This window comes from Schistocerca piceifrons, chromosome 11, assembly GCF_021461385.2.
Source record: "Schistocerca piceifrons isolate TAMUIC-IGC-003096 chromosome 11, iqSchPice1.1, whole genome shotgun sequence".
Classification (NCBI taxonomy): domain Eukaryota; kingdom Metazoa; phylum Arthropoda; class Insecta; order Orthoptera; family Acrididae; genus Schistocerca; species Schistocerca piceifrons.
The window spans coordinates 180120508-180143593 of record NC_060148.1 but is presented as its reverse complement, the minus strand read 5'-3'; positions in this window follow the sequence as shown (position 1 = coordinate 180143593).

The window sequence follows — 23086 nt, the reverse complement described above, 5'->3', positions numbered from 1 at the left end:
CTTCACTTCAGGTTTACTGTATCCCTTGGACTTTCTTTGTTGTTGTTGTTGTGGTCTTCAGTCCTGAGACCGGTTTGATGCAGCTCTCCATGCTACTCTATCCTGTGCAAGCTTTTTCATCTCCCAGTACCTACTGCAACCTACATCCTTCTGAATCTGCTTAGTGTATTCATCTCTTGGTCTCCCTCTACGATTTTTACCCTCCACGCTGCCCTCCAATACTAAATTGGTGATCCCTTGAAGCTTCAGAACATGTCCTACCAACCGATCCCTTCTTCTGGTCAAGTTGTGCCACAAACGTCTCTTCTCCCCAATCCTATTTAATACTTCCTCATTAGTTATGTGATCTACCCATCTAATCTTCAGCATTCTTCTGTAGCACCACATATCGAAAGCTTCTATTCTCTTCTTGTCCAAACTATTTATCGTCCATGTTTCACTTCCATACATGGCTACACTCCATACCAATACTTTCAGAAATGACTTCCTGACACTTATATCAATACTGGATGTTAACAAATTTCTCTTTTTCAGAAACGCTTTCCTTGCCATTGCCAGCCTACATTTTATATCCTCTCTACTTCGACCATCATCAGTTATTTTGCTCCACAAATAGCAAAACTCCTTTACTACTTTAAGTGCCTCATTTCCTAATCTAATTCCCTCAGCATCACCCGACTCAATTAGGCTACATTCCATTATCCTTGTTTTTCTTTTGTTGATGTTCATCTTATATCCTCCTTTCAAGACACTGTCCATTCCATTCAACTGCTCTTCCAAGTCCTTTGCTGTCTCGGACAGAATTACAATGTCATCGGCGAACCTCAAAGTTTTTGTTTCTTCTCCATGAATTTTAATACCTACTCCGAATTTTTCTTTTGTTTCCTTTACTGCTTGCTCAATATACAGATTGAACAACATCGGGGAGAGGCTACAACCCTGTCTTACTCCCTTCCCAACCACTGCTTCCCTTTCATGTCCCTCGACTCTTATAACTGCGATCTGGTTTCTGCACAAATTGTAAATAGCCTTTCGCTCCCTGTATTTTACCCCTGCCACCTTTAGAATTTGAAAGAGAGTATTCCAGTCAACATTGTCAAGAGCTTTCTCTAAGTCTACAAATGCTAGAAACGTAGGTTTGCCTTTCCTTAATCTTTCTTCTAAGATAAGTCGTAAGGTCAAAATTACCTCACGTGTTCCAGTGTTTCTACAGAATCCAAACTGATCTTCCCCGAGGTTGGCTTCTACTAGTTTTTCCATTCGTCTGTAAAGAATTCGTGTTAGTATTTTGCAGCTGTGACTTATTAAGCTGATAGTTCGGTAATTTTCACATCTGTCAACACCTGCTTTCTTTGGGATTGGAATTATTATATTCTTCTTGAAGTCTGAGGGTATTTCGCCTGTCTCATACATCTTCCTCACCAGATGGTAGAGTTTTGTCAGGACTGGCTCTCCCACGGCCGTCAGTAGTTCCAATGGAATATTGTCTACTCCGGGGGCTTTGTTTCGACTCAGGTCTTACAGTGCTCTGTCAAACTCTTCACGCAGTATCATATCTCCCATTTCATCTTCATCTACATCCTCTTCCATTTCCATAATATTGTCCTCAAGTACATCGCCCTTGTATAGACCCTCTATATACTCCTTCCACCTTTCTGGTTTCCCTTCTTTGCTTAGAACTGGGTTTCCATCTGAGCTCTTGATATTCATACAAGTCGTTCTCTTATCTCCAAAGGTCTCTTTAATTTTCCTGTAGGCGGTATCTATCTTACCCCTAGTGAGATAGGCCTCTACATCCTTACATTTGTCCTCTAGCCATCCCTGCTTAGCCATTTTGCACTTCCTGTCGATCTCATTTTTGAGACGCTTGTATTCTTTTTTGCCTGTTTCACTTACTGCATTTTTATATTTTCTCCTTTCATCAATTAAATTCAATATTTCTTCTGTTACCCAAGGATTTCTACTAGCCCTCGTCTTTTTACCTACTTGATCCTCTGCTGCCTTCACTACTTCATCCCTCAAAGCTACCCATCCTTCTTCTACTGTATTTATTTCCCCCATTCCTGTCAATTGCTCCCTTATGCTCTCCCTGAATCTCTGTACAACCTCTGGTTTTTTCAGTTTATCCAGGTCCCATCTCCTTAAATTCCCACCTTTTTACAGTTTCTTCAGTTTTAATCTACAGGTCATAACCAATAGATTGTGGTCAGAGTCCACATCTGCCCCTGGAAATGTCTTACAATTTAAAACCTGGTTCCTAAATCTCTGTCTTACCATTATATAATCTATTTGATACCTTTTAGTATCTCCAGGGTTCTTCCATGTATACAACCTTCTTTCATGATTCTTAAACCAAGTGTTAGTTATGATTATGTTGTGCTCTGTGCAAAATTCTACCAGGCGGCTTCCTCTTTCATTTCTGTCCCCCAATCCATATTCACCTACTATGTTTCCTTCTCTCCCTTTTCCTACACTCGAATTCCAGTCACCCATGACTATTAAATTTACATCTCCCTTCACAATCTGAATAATTTCTTTTGTTTCATCATACATTTCTTCAATTTCTTCGTCATCTGCAGAGCTAGTTGGCATATAAACTTGTACTACTGTAGTAGGTGTGGGCTTCGTATCTATCTTGGTCACAATAATGCGTTCACTATGCTGTTTGTAGTAGCTTACCCGCATTTCTATTTTCCTATACATTATTAAACCTACTCCTGCATTACCCCTATTTGATTTTGTGTTTATAACCCTGTAGTCACCTGACCAGAAGTCTTGTTCCTCCTGCCACCGAACTTCACTAATTCCCACAATATCAAACTTCAACCTATCCATTTCCCTTTTTAAATTTTCTAACCTACCTGCCCGATTAAGGGATCTGACATTCCACGCTCCGATCCGTAGAACGCCAGTTTTCTTTCTCCTGATAACGACATCCTCTTGAGTAGTCCCCGCCCGGAGATCCGAATGGGGGACTATTTTACCTCCGGAATATTTTACCCAAGAGGCCGCCATCATCATTTAATCATACTGTAAAGCTGCATGCCCTCGTGAAAAATTACGGCTGTAGTTTCCCCTTGCTTTCAGCCGTTCGCAGTACCGGCACAGCAGGGCCGTTTCGGTTATTGTTACAAGGCCAGATCAGTCAAACATCCAGTCTGTTGCCCTTGCAACTACTGAAAAGGCTGCTGCCCCTCTTCTGGATCCACACGTTTGTTTGGCCTCTCAACAGATACCCCTCCGTTGTGGTTGCACCTACGGTACGGCTATCTGTATCGCTGAGGCACGCAAGCCTCCCCACCAACAGCAAGGTCCATGGTTCATGGGGGGGAGGTGGACCTTCTTATTGACGATGAAACACAGAAATTGCATCTGAATTTAATACAACAGGCACAATGCCGACTTAAGTACAAGAGGACTGACACTCTCACTTTCTATGATTAGAACCTCTCCTGTGAGTCCAGTTTTACATTGCGAAGCTTCACTTCAGATTTACTGTACCCCTTGGACATTCTTATTGACGATGAAACACAGAAATTGCAACGGAATTAAATTCAAAAAGCACAATGCCGACTTAAGTACAAGAGGAATGACACTCTAACTCACTATGATTTGAACCTCTCCTGTGAGTCCAGTTTTAGATTCTGATGCTTCACTTCAGTTTTACTGTATCCCTTGGACCTTCTTATTGACGATGAAACACAGAAATTGCATCCGAATTTAATACAAATGGCACAATGACGACTTAAGTACAAGAGGACTAACACTCTCACTTTCTATGATTTGTACCTCTCCTGTGAGTCCAGTTTTAGATTCCGATGCTTCACTTCAGGTTTACTGTATACCTTGCACCTTTTTATTGACGATGAAACACAGAAATTGCATCCGAATTTCATACAAAAGCACAATGCCGACTTAAGTACAAGAGGACTAACACTCTCACTTTCTGTGATTTGAACCTCTCCTGTGCGTCCAGTTTAAGATTCCGATGCTTCACTTCAGGATTACTGTATCCCTTGGATCTTCTTATTGCCAATGAAACACAGAGTTTGCATCTGAATTTAATACAAAAGGCACAATGCCAACTTAAGTACAAGAGGAATGACCCTCTCACTTTCTTTGATTTGTACCTCTGCTGTGAGTCCAGTTTTAGATTCCGATGCTTCACGTCAGGTTTACTGTATACCTTGCTCCTTCTTATTGACGATGAAACACAGAAATTGCATCGGAATTAAATTCAAAAAGCACAATGCCGACTTAAGTACAAGAGGAATGACACTCTAACTCACTATGATTTGAACCTCACCTATGAGTCCAGTTTTAGATTCTGATGCTTCACTTCAGTTTTACTGTATCCCTTGGACCTTCTTATTGACGATGAAATACAGAAATTGCATCCGAAATAAATACAAATGGCACAATGCCGACTTAAGTACAAGAGGACAGACAGTCTCACTTTCTATGATTTGAACCTCTCCTGTGAGTTCAGTTTTAGATTCCGATGCTTCTCTTCAGATTAACTGTTTCCCTTGGACCTTCTTATTGACGATGAATCACAGAAATTGCATCCGAATTTAATATAAATGGCACAATGCCGACTTAAGTACAAAGAGAACTGACACTCTCACTATCTATGATTTGAACCTCTCCTGTGAATCCAGTTTTAGATTCCGTTGCTTCACTTCAGGTTTACTGTATCCATTGGACATTCTCATTGACGAAGAAACACGGAAATTGCTTCCGAATTTAATACAAAAGGAACAATGGCGACTAAAGTAAAAGAGGACTGACACTCTCACCTTCTATGATTTGAAACTCTCCTGGGAGTCCAGTTTTAGGTTCCGATGTTTCACTTCAGGTTTACTGTATCCCTTGGACGTTCTTATTGACGATAAAACACAGAAATTGCATCGGAATTAAATTCAAAAGGCACAATGCCGACATAAGTACATAAGGACTGACAATCCAACTTTCTACGATTTGAACCTCTCCTGTGAGTCCAGTTTTAGATTCCCATGCTTCACATCAGGTTTACTATAACCCTTGGACCTTCGTATTGACAATGAAACACAGAAATTGCAGTCGATTTTAATACAACAGGCACAATGCCGACTTATGTACAAGAGGACTGACACTCTAACTTTCTATTATTTGAACCTCTCCTGTGAGTCCAGTTTTTAGTTCGATGCTTCACTTCAGGTTTACCGTATGCCTTGGACCTTCTTATTGACGATGAAACACAGATATTGCCTCCGAATTTAATACAAAAGTCACAATGTCGACTTAAGTACAAGGGGACTGACACTCTGACATTCTATGATTTGTACCTCTCCTGTGAGTGCAGTTTTAGATTCCGATGCTTCACTTCAGGTTTACTGTATCCCTTGGACCTTCTTATTGCCAATGAAACACAGAGTTTGCATCCGAATTTAATACAAAAGGCACAATGCCGATTTATGTACGAGAGGACTGACACTCTCACATTCTATGATTTGTACCTCTCCTGTGAGTGCAGTTTTAGATTCCGATGCTTCACTTCAGGTTTACTGTATCCCTTGGACCTTCTTATTGCCAATGAAACACAGGGTTTGCATCCGAATTTAATACAAAAGGCACAATGCCGATTTATGTACAAGAGGATTGACACTCTCACTTTCTACGATTTGAACCTCTACAGTGGGTACAGTTTTAGTTTCCGATGCTTTACTTCAAGATTATTGTATACCTTGCACCTTCTTATTGACGATGAAACACAGAATTGGCATCCGAATTTAATACAACAGGCACAATGCCGACTTAAGTACAAGCGGACTGACACTCTCACTTTCTATGATTTGAACCCCTCCTGTGAGTTCAGTTTTAGATTCTGATGCTTCACTTCAGGTATACTGTTTACCTTGCGCCTTCTTATTGACGATGAATCACAGAAATTTCATCCGAATTGAATACAGAAGGCACAATGCCGACTTTAGTACAAGAGGACTGACACTCTCACTTTCTATGATTTGAACCTCTCCAGTGAGTCCAGTTTTAGATTCCGATGCTTCACTTCAGGTTTACTATAACCCTTGGACCTTCGTATTGACAATGAAACACAGAAATTGCATCCGAATTTAATACAACAGGCACAATGCCGACTTAAGTACAAGAGCACTGACACTCTCACTTTCTATTATTTGAACCTCTCCTGTGAGTCCAGTTTTTAGTTCCGATGCTTCACTTCAGGTTTACTGTATCCCTTGGACCTTCTTATTGACGATGAAACACAGAAATTGCCTCCGAATTTAATACAAAAGTCACAATGCCGACTTAAGTACAAGAGGACTGACACTCTCACTTTCTATGATTTGTACCTCTCCTGTGAGTCCAGTTTTAGATTCCGATGCTTCACTTCAGGTTTACTGTATACCTTGCACCTTCTTATTGACGATGAAACACAGAAATTGCATCCGAATTTAATACAAAAGGCAAAATGCCGACTTATGTACAAGAGGACTGACACTCTCACTTTCTACGATTTGAACCTCTCCTGTGAGTCCAGTTTTAGATTTCGATGCTTCACTTCAGGTTTACTGTATCCCTTGGACCTTCTTATTGACGATGACACACAGAAATTGCATCGGAATTAACTTCAAAACGCACAATTCCGACATAAGTAAAAGAGGACTGACACTCTCACTTTCTATGATTTGAACCTCTCCTGTGAATCCAGTTTTAGATTCCGTTGCTTCACTTCAGGTTTACTGTATCCCTTGGACGTTCTTATTGACGATAAAACACAGAAATTGCATCGGAATTAAATTCAAAATGCACAATGCCGACTTAAGTACAAGAGGAATGACACTCTAACTCACTATGATTTGAACCTCTCCTGTGAGTCCAGTTTTAGATTCTGATGCTTCACTTCAGTTTTACTGTATCCCTTGGACCTTCTTATTGACGATGAAACACAGAAATTGCATCCGAATTTAATACAAATGGCACAAAGCTGACTTAAGTACAGGAGGACTAACACTCTCACTTTCTATGATTTATACCTCTCCTGTGAGTCCAGTTTTAGATTCCGATGCTTCACTTCAGGTTTACTGTATACCTTGCACCTTCTTATTGACGATGAAACACAGAAATTTCATCCGAATTTAATACAAAAGCACAATGCTGACTTAAGTACAAGAGGACTGACACTCTCTTTTTCTACGATTTGAACCTCTCCTGTGAGTCCAGTTTTAGATTCCGATGCTTCACTTCAGGTTTACTGTACACCTTGCACCTTCTTATTGACGATGAATCACAGAAATTTCATTCGAATTGAATACAAAAGGCACAATGCCGACTTTAGTACAAGAGGACTGACACTCTCACTTTCTATGATTTGAACCTCTCCAGTGAGTCCAGTTTTAGATTCCGATGCTTCACTTCAGGTTTACTATAACCCTTGGACCTTCGTATTGACAATGAAACACAGAAATTGCATCCGAATTTAATACAAAAGGCACAATGCCGACTTAAGTACAAGAGGACTGACACTCTCACTTTCTATTATTTGAACCTCTCCTGTGAGTCCAGTTTTTAGTTCCGATGCTTCACTTCAGGTTTACTGTATCCCTTGGACCTTCTTTGTTGTTGTTGTTGTGGTCTTCAGTCCTGAGACTGGTTTGATGCAGCTCTCCATGCTACTCTATCCTGTGCAAGCTTTTTCATCTCCCAGTACCTACTGCAACCTACATCCTTCTGAATCTGCTTAGTGTATTCATCTCTTGGTCTCCCTCTACGATTTTTACCCTCCACGCTGCCCTCCAATACTAAATTGGTGATCCCTTGATGCCTCAGAACATGTCCTACCAACCGATCCCTTCTTCTGGTCAAGTTGTGCCACAAACGTCTCTTCTCCCCAATCCTATTTAATACTTCCTCATTAGTTATGTGATCTACCCATCTAATCTTCAGCATTCTTCTGTAGCACCACATATCGAAAGCTTCTATTCTCTTCTTGTCCAAACTATTTATCGTCCATGTTTCACTTATATACATGGCTACACTCCATACCAATACTTTCAGAAATGACTTCCTGACACTTATATCAATACTGGATGTTAACAAATTTCTCTTTTTCAGAAACGCTTTCCTTGCCATTGCCAGCCTACATTTTATATCCTCTCTACTTCGACCATCATCAGTTATTTTGCTCCACAAATAGCAAAACTCCTTTACTACTTTAAGTGCCTCATTTCCTAATCTAATTCCCTCAGCATCACCCGACTCAATTAGGCTACATTCCATTATCCTTGTTTTTCTTTTGTTGATGTTCATCTTATATCCTCCTTTCAAGACACTGTCCATTCCATTCAACTGCTCTTCCAAGTCCTTTGCTGTCTCGGACAGAATTACAATGTCATCGGCGAACCTCAAAGTTTTTGTTTCTTCTCCATGAATTTTAATACCTACTCCGAATTTTTCTTTTGTTTCCTTTACTGCTTGCTCAATATACGGATTGAACAACATCGGGGAGAGGCTACAACCCTGTCTTACTCCCTTCCCAACCACTGCTTCCCTTTCATGTCCCTCGACTCTTGTAACTGCCATCTGGTTTCTGTACAAATTGTAAATAGCCTTTCGCTCCCTGTATTTTACCCCTGCCACCTTTAGAATTTGAAAGAGAGTATTCCAGTCAACATTGTCAAGAGCTTTCTCTAAGTCTACAAATGCTAGAAACGTAGGTTTGCCTTTCCTTAATCTTTCTTCTAAGATAAGTCGTAAGGTCAGTATTGCCTCACGTGTTCCAGTGTTTCTACAGAATCCAAACTGATCTTCCCCGAGGTTGGCTTCTACTAGTTTTTCCATTCGTCTGTAAAGAATTCGTGTTAGTATTTTGCAGCTGTGACTTATTAAGCTGATAGTTCGGTAATTTTCACATCTGTCAACACCTGCTTTCTTTGGGATTGGAATTATTATATTCTTCTTGAAGTCTGAGGGTATTTCGCCTGTCTCATACATCTTCCTCACCAGATGGTAGAGTTTTGTCAGGACTGGCTCTCCCACGGCCGTCAGTAGTTCCAATGGAATATTGTCTACTCCGGGGGCTTTGTTTCGACTCAGGTCTTTCAGTGCTCTGTCAAACTCTTCACGCAGTATCATATCTCCCATTTCATCTTCATCTACATCCTCTTCCATTTCCATAATATTGTCCTCAAGTACATCGCCCTTGTATAGACCCTCTATATACTCCTTCCACCTTTCTGGTTTCCCTTCTTTGCTTAGAACTGGGTTTCCATCTGAGCTCTTGATATTCATACAAGTCGTTCTCTTATCTCCAAAGGTCTCTTTAATTTTCCTGTAGGCGGTATCTATCTTACCCCTAGTGAGATAGGCCTCTACATCCTTACATTTGTCCTCTAGCCATCCCTGCTTAGCCATTTTGCACTTCCTGTCGATCTCATTTTTGAGACGCTTGTATTCTCTTTTGCCTGTTTCACTTACTGCATTTTTATATTTTCTCCTTTCATCAATTAAATTCAATATTTCTTCTGTTACCCAAGGATTTCTACTAGCCCTCGTCTTTTTACCTACTTGATCCTCTGCAGCCTTCACTACTTCATCCCTCAAAGCTACCCATTCTTCTTCTACTGTATTTATTTCCCCCATTCCTGTCAATTGCTCCCTTATGCTCTCCCTGAATCTCTGTACAACCTCTGGTTCTTTCAGTTTATCCAGGTCCCATCACCTTAAATTCCCACATTTTTGCAGTTTCTTCAGTTTTAATCTACAGGTCATAACCAATAGATTGTGGTCAGAGTCCACATTTGCCCCTGGAAATGTCTTACAATTTAAAACCTGGTTCCTAAATCTCTGTCTTACCATTATATAATCTATTTGATACCTTTTAGTATCTCCAGGGTTCTTCCATGTATACAACCTTCTTTCATGATTCTTAAACCAAGTGTTAGTTATGATTATGTTGTGCTCTGTGCAAAATTCTACCAGGCGGCCTCCTCTTTCATTTCTGTCCCCCAATCCATATTCACCTACTATGTTTCCTTCTCTCCCTTTTCCTACACTCGAATTCCAGTCACCCATGACTATTAAATTTTCATCTCCCTTCACAATCTGAATAATTTCTTTTGTTTCATCATACATTTCTTCAATTTCTTCGTCATCTGCAGAGCTAGTTGGCAGATAAACTTGTACTACTGTAGTAGGTGTGGGCTTCGTATCTATCTTGGTCACAATAATGCGTTCACTATGCTGTTTGTAGTAGCTTACCCGCATTCCTATTTTCCTATTCATTATTAAACCTACTCCTGCATTACCCCTATTTGATTTTGTGTTTATAACCCTGTAGTCACCTGACCAGAAGTCTTGTTCCTCCTGCCACCGAACTTCACTAATTCCCACAATATCTAACTTCAACCTATCGATTTCCCTTTTTAAATTTTCTAACCTACCTGCCCGATTAAGGGATCTGACATTCCACGCTCCGATCCGTAGAACGCCAGTTTTCTTTCTCCTGATAACGACATCCTCTTGAGTAGTCCCCGCCCGGAGATCCGAATGGGGACTATTTTACCTCCGGAATATTTTACCCAAGAGGACGCCATCATCATTTAATCATACAGTAAAGCTGCATGCCCTCGGGAGAAATTACAGCTGTAGTTTCCCCTTGCTTTCAGCCGTTCGCAGTACCGGCACAGCAGGGCCGTTTCGGTTATTGTTACAAGGCCAGATCAGTCAAACATCCAGTCTGTTGCCCTTGCAACTACTGAAAAGGCTGCTGCCCCTCTTCAGGAACCACACGTTTGTTTGGCCTCTCAACAGATACCCCTCCGTTGTGGTTGCACCTACGGTACGGCTATCTGTATCGCTGAGGCACGCAAGCCTCCCCACCAACAGCAAGGTCCATGGTTCATGGGGGGGAGGTGAACCTTCTTATTGACGATGAAACACAGAAATTGCATCTGAATTTAATACAACAGGCACAATGCCGACTTAAGTACAAGAGGACTGACACTCTCACTTTCTATGATTAGAACCTCTCCTGTGAGTCCAGTTTTACATTGCGAAGCTTCACTTCAGATTTACTGTACCCCTTGGACATTCTTATTGACGATGAAACACAGAAATTGCATCGGAATTAATTCAAAAAGCACAATGCCGACTTAAGTACAAGAGGAATGACACTCTAACTCACTATGATTTGAACCTCTCCTGTGAGTCCAGTTTTAGATTCTGATGCTTCACTTCAGTTTTACTGTATCCCCTGGACCTTCTTATTGACGATGAAACACAGAAATTGCATCCGAATTTAATACAAATGGCACAATGCCGACTTAAGTACAAGAGGACTAACACTCTCACTTTCTATGATTTGTACCTCTCCTGTGAGTCCAGTTTTAGATTCCGATGCTTCACTTCAGGTTTACTGTATACCTTGCACCTTCTTATTGACGATGAAACACAGAAATTGCATCCGAATTTCATACAAAAGCACAATGCCGACTTAAGTACAAGAAGACTAACTCTCTCACTTACTATGATTTGTACCTCTCCTGTGAGTCCAGTTTTAGATTCCGATGCTTCACTTCAGATTTACTGTATCCCTTGGACCTTCTTATTGACGATGAAACACAGAAATTGCATCGGAATTAAATTCAAAAGGCACAATGCCGACTTAAGTAAAAGAGGACTGACACTCTCACTTTCTATGATTTGAACCTCTCCTGTGAGTCCAGTTTTAGCCTCCGATGCTTCACTTCAGGTTAACTGTATCCCTAGGACCATCTTATTGACGATGAAACACAGAAATTGCATCGGAATGAAATTCAAAAGGCACAATGCCGACTTAAGTAAAAGAGGACTGACACTCTAACTTTCTGTGATTTGAACATCTCCTGTGAGTCCAGTTTAAGATTCCGATGCTTCACTTCAGGTTTACTGTATCCCTTGGATCTTCTTATTGCCAATGAAACACAGAGTTTGCATCTGAATTTAATACAAAAGGCACAATGCCAACTTAAGTACAAGAGGACTGACACTCTCACTTTCTTTGATTTTGTACCTCTGCTGTGAGTCCAGTTTTAGATTCCGATGCTTCACGTCAGGTTTACTGTATACCTTGCTCCTTCTTATTGACGATGAAACACAGAAATTGCATCGGAATTAAATTCAAAAAGCACAATGCCGACTTAAGTACAAGAGGAATGACACTCTAACTCACTATGATTTGGCCCTCTCCTATGAGTCCAGTTTTAGATTCTGATGCTTCACTTCAGTTTTACTGTATCCCTTGCACCTTCTTATTGACGATGAAATACAGAAATTGCATCCGAATTTAATACAAATGGCACAATGCCGACTTAAGTACAAGAGGACTGACACTCTCACATTCTATGATTTGAACCTCTCCTATGAGTCCAGTTTTGGATTCTGATGCTTCACTTCAGTTTTACTGTATCCCTTGGATCTTCTTATTGACGATGAAACACAGAAATTGCATCCGAATTTAATATAAATGGCCCAATGCCGACTTAAGTACAAAGAGGACTGACACTCTCACTTTCTATGATTTGAACCTCTCCTGTGAATCCAGTTTTAGATTCCGTTGCTTCACTTTAGGTTTACTGTATCCATTGGACATTCTCATTGACGAAGAAACACGGAAATTGCTTCCGAATTTAATACAAAAGGAACAATGGCGACTAAAGTACAAGAGGACTGACACTCTCACCTTCTATGATTTGAAACTCTCCTGGGAGTCCAGTTTTAGGTTCCGATGTTTCACTTCAGGTTTACTGTATACCTTGCACCTTCTTGTTGACGATGAATCACAGAAATTTCATCCGAATTGAATACAAAAGGCACAATGCCGACTTTGCTACAAGACTACTGACACTCTCACTTTCTATGATTTGAACCTCTCCAGTGAGTCCAGTTTTAGATTCCGAAGCTTCACTTCAGGTTTACTGTATCCCTTGGACCTTCTTATTGTCGGTGAAACACAGAGCTTGCATCCGAATTTAATACAAAAGGCAAAATGCCGAGTTATGTGCAAGAGGACTGACACTCTAACTTTCTATGATTTGAACCTCTCCTGTGAGTCTAGTTTTGGATTCCGTTGCTTCACTTCAGGTTTACTGTATCCCTTGGACGTTCTTATTGACGATAAAACACAGAAATTGCATCGGAATTAAATTCAAAAGGCACAATGCCGACATAAGTACATAAGGACTGACACTCTAACTTTCTACGATTTGAACCTCTCCTGTGAGTCCAGTTTTAGATTCCGATGCTTCACTTCAGGTTTACTGTATACCTTGCACCTTCTTATTGACGATGAAACACAGGAATTGCATCGGAATTAAATTCAAAAGGCACAATGCCGACTTAAGTACAAGAGGACTGACACTCTAACTTTCTATGACTTGAACCTCTCCTGTGAGTCCAGTTTTATATTCCGATGCTTCACTTCAGGTTTACTGTATCCCTTGGACTTTCTTATTGACGATGAAACACAGAAATTACATCCGAATTTAATACAAAAGGCACAATACCGACTTAAGTTCAAGAGGTGTGACACTCTAACTCTCTATGATATGAACCTGTATTGTGAGTCCAGTTTTAGATTCTGATGCTTCACTTCAGGTTTACTGTATCCCTTGGACCTTCTTATTGACGATGAAACACAGAATTGGCATCCGAATTTAATACAAAAGGCACAATACCGACTTAAGTACCAGAGGACTGACACTCTCACTTTCTATTATTTGAACCTCTCCTGTGAGTCTTGTTTTTAGTTCCGATGCTTCACTTCAGGTTTACTGTATCCCTTGATCTTCGTATTGAAGAAGAAACACAGAAATTGCATCCGAATTTAATACAAAAAGCACAATACCGACTTAAGTTCAAGAGAAGTGACACTCTAACTCTCTATGATTTGAACCTCTCCTGTGAGTCCAGTTTTAGATTCTGATGCTTCACTTCAGGTTTACTGTATACCTTGCACCTTCTTATTGACGATGAAACACAGAAATTGCATCCGAATTTAATACAAAAGCACAATGCCGTCTTAAGTACAAGAGGACTGACACTCTCACTTTCTACGATTTGACACTCTCCTGTGATTCCAGTTTTAGATTCCGATGCTTCACATCTAGATTACTGTATACCTTGCACCTTCTTTTTGCGATGAAAAACAGAAATTGCATCCGAATTTAATTCAACAGGCACAATGCCGACTTTCCTACAAGACTACTGACACTCTCACTTTCTATGATTTGAACCTCTCCAGTGAGTCCAGTTTTAGATTCCGATGCTTCACTTCAGGTTTACTGTATCCCTTGGACCTTCTTATTGTCAATGAAACACAGAGCTTGCATCCGAATTTAATACAAAAGGCAAAATGCCGAGTTAAGTGCAAGAGGACTGACACTCTAACTTTCTATGATTTGAACCTCTCCTGTGAGTCTAGTTTTGGATTCCGTTGTTTCACTTCAGGTTCACAGTATCCCATGGACCTTCTTATTGACGATGTAACACAGAAATTGCATCCGAATTTAATATAAATGGCAGAATGCCGACTTAAGTACAAGAGGACTGACACTCTCACTTTCTATGATTTGAACCTCTCCTGTGAATCCAGTTTTAGATTCCGTTGCTTCACTTCAGGTTTACTGTATCCATTGGACATTCTTATTGACGAAGAAACACGGAAATTGCTTCCGAATTTACTACAAAAGGAACAATGGCGACTAAAGTACAAGAGGACTGACACTCTCACCTTCTATGATTTGAAACTCCCCTGGGAGTAAAGTTTTAGGTTCCGATGTTTCACTTCAGGTTTACTGTATACCTTGCACCTTCTTGATGACGATGAATCACAGAAATTTAATCCGAATTGAATACAAAAGGCACAATGCCGACTTTGATACAAGACTACTGACACTCTCACTTTCTATGATTTGAACCTCTCCAGTGAGTCCAGTTTTAGATTCCGATGCTTCACTTCAGGTTTACTGTCTCCTTTGGACCTTCTTATTGTCGGTGAAACACAGAGCTTGCATCCGAATTTAATACAAAAGGCAAAATGCCGACTTAAGTGCAAGAGGACTGACACTCTAACTTTCTATGATTTGAACCTCTCCTGTGAGTCTGGTTTTGGATTCCGTTGCTTCACTTCAGGTTCACAGTATCCCATGCACCTTCTTATTGACGATGAAACACAGAAATTGCATCCGAAATTTAATATAAATGGCACAATGCCGACTTAAGTACAAGAGGATAAACACTCGCACTTTCTATGATTTGTACCTCTTTTGTGAGTCCAGTTTTAGATTCCGATGCTTCACTTCAGGTTTACTGTATACCTTGCACCTTCTTATTGACGATGAAACACAGAAATTGCATCTGAATTTAATACAACAGGCACAATGCCGACTTAAGTACAAGAGGACTGACACTCTCACTTTCTATGATTAGAACCTCTCCTGTGAGTCCAGTTTTACATTGCGAAGGTTCACTTCATATTTACTGTATCCCTTGGACATTCTTATTGACGATGAAACACAGAAATTGCATCGGAATTAAATTCAAAAAGCACAATGCCGACTTAAGTACAAGAGGAATGACACTCTAACTCACTATGATTTGAACCTCTCCTGTGAGTCCAGTTTTAGATTCTGATGCTTCACTTCAGGTTTACTGTATCCCTTGGACCTTCTTATTGACGATGAAACACAGAAATTGCATCGGAATTAAATTCAAAAGGCACAATGCCGACTTAAGTAAAAGAGGACTGACACTCTCACTTTCTATGATTTGAACCTCTCCTGTGAGTCCAGTTTTAGACTCCGATGCTTCACTTCAGGTTTACTGTATCCCTAGGACCATCTTATTGACGATGAAACACAGAAATTGCATCGGAATGAAATTCAAAAGGCACAATGCGCGACTTAAGTAAAAGATGACTGACACTCTAACTTTCTGTGATTTGAACCTCTCCTGTAAGTCCAGTTTAAGATTCCGATGTTTCACTTCAGGTTTACTGTATCCCTTGGATCTTCTTATTGACAATGAAACACAGAGTTTGCATCTGAATTTAATACAAAAGGCACAATGCCAACTTAAGTACAAGAGGACTGACACTCTCACTTTCTATGATTTGAACCTCTCCTATGAGTCCAGTTTTAGATTCTGATGCTTCACTTCAGTTTTACTGTATCCCTTGGATCTTCTTATTGACGATGAAACACAGAAATTGCATCCGAATTTAATATAAATGGCACAATGCCGACTTATGTACAAAGAGGACTGACACTCTCACTTTCTATGATTTGAACCTCTCCTGTGAATCCAGTTTTAGATTCCGTTGCTTCACTTTAGGTTTACTGTATCCATTGGACATTCTCATTGACGAAGAAACACGGAAATTGCTTCCGAATTTAATACAAAAGGAACAATGGCGACTAAAGTACAAGAGGACTGACACTCTCACCTTCTATGATTTGAAACTCTCCTGGGAGTCCAGTTTTAGGTTCCGATGTTTCACTTCAGGTTTACTGTATACCTTGCACCTTCTTGTTGACGATGAATCACAGAAATTTCATCCGAATTGAATACAAAAGGCACAATGCCGACTTTGCTACAAGACTATTGACACTCTCACTTTCTATGATTTGAACCTCTCCAGTGAGTCCAGTTTTAGATTCCGATGCTTCACTTCAGGTTTACTGTATCCCTTGGACCTTCTTATTGTCAATGAAACACAGAGCTTGCATCCGAATTTAATACAAAAGGCAAAATGCCGAGTTAAGTGCAAGAGGACTGACACTCTAACTTTCTATGATTTGAACCTCTCCTGTGAGTCTAGTTTTGGATTCCGTTGCTTCACTTCAGGTTCACAGTATCCCATGGACCTTCTTATTGACGATGAAACACAGAAATTGCATCCGAATTTAATATAAATGGCAGAATGCCGACTTAAGTACAAGAGGACTGACACTCTCACTTTCTATGATTTGAACCTCTCCTGTGAATCCAGTTTTAGATTCCGCTGCTTCACTTCAGGTTTACTGTTGCCCTTGGACGTTCTTATTGACGATAAAACACAGAAATTGCATCGGAATTAAATTCAAAAGGCACAATGCCGACATAAGTACATAAGGACTGACACTCTAACTTTCTACGACTTGAACCTCTCCTGTGAGTCCAGTTTTAGATTCCGATGCTTCACTTCAGGTCTACTGTATACCTGGCACCTTCTTATTGACGATGAAACACAGAAATTGCATCGGAATTAAATTCAAAAGGCACAATGCCGACTTAAGTACAAAAGGACTGACACTCTAACTTTCTATGACTTGAACCTCTCCTGTGAGTCCAGTTTTATATTCCGATGCTTGACTTCACGTTTACTATATCGCTTGGACCTTCTTATTGACGATGAAACACAGAAATTACATCCCATTTTAATACAAAAGGCACAATACCGACTTAAGTTCAAATGGAGTGACACTCTAACTCTCTATGATTTGAACCTCTCCTGTGAGTCCAGTTTTAGATTCTGATGCTTCACTTCAGGCTTACTGTATCCCTTGGACCTTCTTATTGACAATGAAACACAGAATTGGCATCCGAATTTAATACAAAAGGCTCAATACCGACATAAGTACAACAGGACTGACACTCTCACTTTCTATGATTTGAACATCTCCTATGAGTTTAGTTTTAGATTCCGATGCTTCACTTCAGGTTTACTGTATCCCTTGCACCTTCTTATTGACGATGAAACACAGAAATTGCATCGGAATTAAATTCAAAAGGCACAATGCCTACTTAAGTACAAGAGAACTGACACTCTCACTTTCTATTATTTGAACCTCTCCTGTGAGTCTTGTTTTTAGTTCCGATGCTTCACTTCAGGTTACTGTATCCCTTGGATCGTCGTATTGACGAAGAAACACAGAAATTGCATCCGAATTTAATACAAAAGGCACAATGCCGACTTAAGTACATGAGGACTGACACTCTAACTTTCTATGAATTGAACCTCTCCTGTGAGTCCAGTTTTAGATTCCGATGCTTCACTTCAGGTTTACTGTATGACTTGGACCTTCTTATTGACCAAGAAATACAGAAATTGCATCCGAATTTAATACAAAAGGCACAATGCCGACTTAAGTACAAGAGGACTGACACTCTCACTTTCTATTATTTAAACCTCTCCTGTGAGTCCTATTTTAATTCCGATGCTTCACTTCAGGTTTACTGTATCCCTTGGACATTCTTATTGACGATGTAATACTGAAATTGCATCCGAATTTAATACAAAAGGCACAATCTCAACTTAAGTACAAGAGGATTAACACTCTCACTTTCTGTGATTTGTACCTCTCCTGTGACTCCAGTTTTAGATTCAGATGCTTCACTTCAGGTTTACTGTATACCTTGCACCTTCTTATTGACGATGAAACACAGAAATTGCATCCGAATTTAATACAAAAGCACAATGCCGTCTTAAGTACAAGAGGACTGACACTCTCACTTTCTACGATTTGACACTCTCCTGTGAGTCCAGTTTTAGATTCCGATGCTTCACATCAAGATTACTGTATACCTTGCACCTTCTTTTTGATGATGAAAAACAGAAATTGCATCCGAATTCTATACAACAGGCACAATGTCGACTTAAGCACAAGAGGACTGACACTCTCACATTCTATGATTTGAACCTCTCCTGTGAGTCCAGTTTTAGATTCCGATGCTTCACTTCTGGTTTACCATATCCCATGGACCTTCTTATTGACGATGAAACATAGAGTTTGCATCCGAATTTAATACAAAAGGCACAATGCCGACTTAAGTACATGAGGACTGACACTCTAACTTTCTATGAATTGAACCTCTCCTGTGAGTCCAGTTTTAGATTCCGATGCTTCACTTCAGGTTTACTGTATGACTTGGACCTTCTTATTGACCAAGAAATACAGAAATTGCATCCGAATTTAATACAAAAGGCACAATGCCGACTGAAGTACATGAGGACTGACACTCTACTTTCTATGATTTGAACCTCTCCAGTGAGTCCAGCTTTAGATTCCGATGCTTCACTTCAGATTTACTGAATCCCTTGGACCTTCTTTTTGACGATGAAACACTGAAATTGCATCGGAATTAAATTCAACAGGCACAATGCCGACTTAAGTACAAGAGGACTGACACTCTAACTTTCTATGATTTGAACCTCTCCTGTGAGTCCAGTTCTACATTCCGATGCTTCATTACAGGTTTACAGTATCCATTGGACCTTCTTATTGACGATGAACCACAGAAATTGCATCCAAAATTAATACAAATGGCACAATGCCGACTTAAGTACAAGAGGACTGACACTCTCACTTTCTATGATTTGAACCTCTCCTATGAGTTCAGTTTTAGATTCCGATGCTTCACTTCTGGTTTACTGTATCCCTTGTACCTTCTTATTGACGATGAAACACAGAAATTGCACCCGAATTTAATTAAATGGCACAATGCCGACTTTAGTACATGAGCTCTGACACTCTCACTTTCTATGATTTGAACCTCTCCAGTGAGTCCAGTTTTAGATTCCGATGCTTCACTTCAGGTTTACTGTATGCCTTGGACCTTCTTATTGACCAAGAAATACAGAAATTGCATCCGAATTTAATACAAAAGGCACAATGCCGACTGAAGTACATGAGGACTGACACTCTAACTTTCTATGATTTGAACCTCTCCAGTGAGTCCAGCTTTAGATTCCGATGCTTCACTTCAGATTTACTGTATCCCTTGGACCTTCTAATTGACGATGAAACACAGATATTGCATTCGAATTTAATACAAAATGCACAATGCCGACTTCAGTACAAGAGGACTGACACTCTCACTTTCTATGATGTATACCTCTCCTGTGAGTCCAGTTTTAGATTCCGATGCTTCACTTCAGGTTTACTCTATACCTTGCACCTTCTTACTGACGTTGAGACACAGAAATTGCATCCGAATTTAATACAAAAGGCACAATGCCGACTCAAGTACAAGAGGACTGACACTCTCACTTTCTACGATTTGAACCTCTCCAGTGAGTCCAGTTTTAGATTCCGATGCTTTACTTCAAGATTGTTGTATACCTTGCACCTTCTTATTGACGATGAAACACAGAAATTGCATCCGAATTTAATACAACAGGCTACATGCTAAATTAAGTACAAGAGGACTGACACTCTCACTTTCTACGATTTGAACCTCTCCAGTGAGTCCAGTTTTAGATTGCGATGCTTCACTTCAGATTTGCTGTATCCCTCGGACATTCTTATTGACGATGAAACATGGAAATTGCTTCCGAATTTAATACAAAAAGAACAATGGCGACTAAAGTACAAGAGGACTGACACTCTCACCTGCTATGATTGGAAACTCTCCTGGGAGTCCAGTTTTAGGTTCCGATGTTTCACTTCAGGTTTACTGTATACCTTGCACCTTCTTGTTGACGATGAATCACATACATTTCATCCGAATTGAATACAAAAGGCACAATGCCGACTTTAGTACAAGACTACTGACACTCTCACTTTCTATGATTTGAACCTCTCCAGTGAGTCCAGTTTTAGATTCCGATGCTTCACTTCAGGTTTACTGTACCCTTGGACCTTCTTATTGTCGGTGAAACACAGAGCTTGCATCCGAATTTAATACAAAAGGCACAATGCCGACTTAAGTGCAAGAGGACTGACACTCTAACATTCTATGATTTGAACCTCTCCTGTGAGTCTAGTTTTGGATTCCGTTGCTTCACTTCAGGTTCACAGTATCCCATGGACCTTCTTATTGACGATGAAACACAGAAATTGCATCCGAATTTAATATAAATGGCACAATGCCGACTTAAGTACAAGAGGATTGACACTCTCACTTTCTATGATTTGACCTTCTCCAGTGATTCCAGTTTTAGATTCCGATGCTTCACTTCAGGTTTACTGTATCGCTTGCACCTTCTTATTGACGATGAAACACAGAAATTGCATCCTAATTAAATTCAAAAGGCACAATGCCGACTTAAGTACAAGAGAACTGACACTCTCACTTTCTATGATTTGAACTTCTCCAGTGAGTCCAGTTTTAGATTCCGATGCTTCACTTCAGGTTTACTGTATCCCTTGGATCTTCGTATTGACGATGAAACACAGAAATTGCATTCGAATTTAATACAAAAGGCACAATGCCGACTTAAATACAAGCGGACTGACACTCTCACTTTCTGTTATTTGAACCTCTCCTGTGAGTCCTGTTTTTAGTTCCGATGCTTCACTTCAGGTTTACTGTATCCCTTGGACCTTCTTATTGACGATGAAACACAGAAATTGTATCCGAATTTAATACAAATGGCACAATGTCAACTTAAGTACAAGAGGACTAACACTCTCACTTTCTTTGATTAGTACCTCTCCTGTGACTCCAGTTTTAGATTTCGATGCTTCACTTCAGGTTTACTGTATACCTTGCACCTTCTTATTGACGGGAAACACAGAAGTTTGCATCCGAATTTAATACAAAAGGCACAATGCCGACTGAAGTACAAGAGGACTGACACTCTAACTTTCTATGATTTGAACCTCTCCTGTGAGACCAGTCTTAGATTCCGATGCTTCACTTCAGGTTTACTGTATACCTTGCACCTTCTTATTGACGATGCAACACAGATATTGCATCCGAATTTAATACTAAAGGCACAATGCCGAATTAAGTACAAGAGGACTGACTCTCTAACTTTCTATGATTAGAACCTCTCCTGTGAGTCCTGTTTTAGATTCCGATGCTTCACTTCAGGTTTACTGTATACCTTGCACCTTCTTATTGACGATGAAACACAGAAATTGCACCGGAATTAAATTCAAAAAGCACAATGCCGACTTAAGTACAAGAGGACTGACACTCTCACTTTCTTTGATTTGAACCTCTATTGTGAGTCCAGTTTTAGATTCTGATGCTTCACTTCGGGTTTGCTGTATCCCTTGGACCTTCTTATTGTCGATGAAACACAGAGTTTGCATCCGAATTTAATACATAAGGCGCAATGCCGACTTAAGTACAAGAGGGCTGACACTCTAACTTTCTATTATTTGAACCTCTCCTGTGAGTCTAGTTTTAGATTCCGATGCTTCACTTCAGGTTTACAGTATCCACTGGACCTTCCTATTGATGATGAAACACAAAAATTGCCTCCGAATTTAATACAAAAGACACAGTGCCGACTTAAGTACAAGAGGACAGACACTCTCACTTTCTTTGATTTGAACCTCTACTGTGAGTCCAGTTTTAGATTCCGATGCTTCACTTCGGGTTTGCTGTATCCCTTGGACCTTCTTACTGTCGATGAAACACAGAGTTTGCATCCGAATTTAATACAAAAGGCAAAATGCTGACTTATGTACAAGAGGACTGACACTCTCACTTTCTACGATTTGAACCTCTCCTGTGAGTCCAGTTTTAGATTTCGATGCTTCACGTCAGGTTTAATATATCCCTTGGACCTTCTTATTGACGATGACACACAGAAATTGCATCGGAATTAAATTCAAAAGGCACAATTCCGACTTAAGTAAAAGAGTACTGACACTCTCACTTTGTATGATTTGAACCTCTCCTGTGAGTCCAGTTTTAGATTCTGATGCTTCACTTCGGGTTTACTGTATCCCTTGGACCTTCTTATTGCCAATGAAACACAGAGTTTGCATCCGAATTTAATACAAAAGTCACAATGACGACTTAATTACAAGAGGACTGACACTCTCACTTTCTACGATTTGAACCTCTCCAGTGAGTCCAGTTTTAGATTCCGATGCTTCACTTCAAGATTATTGTATACCTTGCACCTTCTTATTGACGATGAAACACAGAAATTGCATCTCAATTTAATACAACAGGCACAATGCCGACTTAAGTACAAGAGGACTGACACTCTCACTTTCTATGATTTGAACCTCTCCTTTGAGTCCAGTCTTAGATTCCGATGCTTCACTTCCGGATTACTGTATACCTTGCTCCTTCTTGTTGACGATGAAACACTGAAACTGCA